This window comes from Lissotriton vulgaris, chromosome 10 (genome assembly GCF_964263255.1).
Source record: "Lissotriton vulgaris chromosome 10, aLisVul1.2, whole genome shotgun sequence".
In the NCBI taxonomy this organism is placed as follows: Eukaryota; Metazoa; Chordata; class Amphibia; order Caudata; family Salamandridae; genus Lissotriton; species Lissotriton vulgaris.
This window is the reverse complement of record NC_141698.1, coordinates 843,095,286-843,096,911: the sequence shown is the minus strand read 5'-3', so window position 1 is coordinate 843,096,911 and position 1,626 is coordinate 843,095,286.

The following is a 1,626-nucleotide window of genomic DNA, read 5'->3' as shown; positions in this document are numbered from 1 at the left end:
CGCCTATCACCCGCCGGCAGCAGGGGCTGTCGAACGGAGAAATGGAGTTCTGAAAAATAAAATTGCAAAGACCTGTGCGTCAACTGACCTCTCATGGGTAGATGCGCTGCCTCTAGCGATTCTAGCAATGAGATGTACACCTGACAGAGTAACAAAGTTAAGTCCCCATGAAATAGTATTTGGCAGACCCATGAAAATACCAGGCCATATGTCAACAGCCCCCCTGTCAGTAATGGACGACTTATTGTTGTGTTACTGTAAAGAGTTAACCCATGTCTTACGTTACCTTCACTGCCAGGTGCTGACGTCCCTTCCAGAGGCCACGACGCCACCAGCCCACGACCTAAAAGCTGGTGACTGGATTTGGGTCAAAGCCCACACACGGAGGAATTGCTTGCAGCCAAGATGGAAGGGGCCAAGACAGATCATCCTCACGACGGCCACAGCTGTTAAGTGTGACGGCATAGCTTCGTGGATCCACGCGTCACACACGAAGAAAGTAACGGACGGAGAAAGGACGCCACCGATTCAGATATCAGCCGCCAAGCCCAGCAAAGGATACCACCTTCGCTCCCACAGCAAACAGAAACATGAACAAACCAGTTAATCATCAACGGACTGCTGGCTAAATGCAATGCTCCTGACAAATAGACTTCGATCTGTGTCAATACAAGCCTGTGGACAACGGTCCAGGATACAATTAACCATTTTATGCCCGGGAAAAGACATAACTGCAACTTTGACCCTACTGGTACCGAGGCCACTATTGCTCAGTGAGCTAATACGATTAATTTTTAACGACATTGCCTTTCCAGCGGGCCAAGAGCAAATTCCTGAGCAAGAGTTAACAGACCTACGTTTTGACATCCTCAATAGTTCTATTTTTGCGATACAGAGTACTGGTTCTAGCATTATTCAAAACCTTGAACACCATCCATTGTGCCGCTTTTGCAACAGAAGTCACTGGTCCTAGACCTGTTCGAGACATTGAAAATTGAGAGAAGAGCAGTGGTTAAATGCTTGACTCTAAGGGTCAGCTAGCATAGCGCCAAGTGGACCAAGAATAAATTTAGGGCCTATTCACAAGCCCGAGTGGACCAAGAATACATTTAGGGCCTATTCACAAGAAGATTGCATAGCATAGGGAAGGGAAAGATTTGTACAGAGTCATGCAGTCCACTGAGAGACACACATGTAACTGGAGAGCAGTGATTCTTGCAATATTGTTACCAGTTCCAGCGGTTATAGTAAAAGCAATTATAATAGCATATTCTGCTGAGCTTGAAATACCACATCTCAATGGAAGGGTGGGGGATGGCAGTGATGGAAATGAGCCAACAAAAACACCAAGAGACTATGAACCAAATATGACAATGAACATTACTAATGTGGGGGTGGATGTGAATAAAGGGGACCAAGAAGGATTATGGGATTTGAATTTGAATTTAAAAACATTTATTGAGCGCTCTTATACCAAGCAGTTTCATGGCGCTTTGGAGATTACGACCAGCAAACAGCAGCAGGAGAGGACATACTAGGTGGCAAAAGCACTAGAAAAAAGAAAAGTTTTCAAGTTTTTCCGGAACTCTAAATAAGAGGATGAAGTTCGGAGCGCCAGGGGGAGGG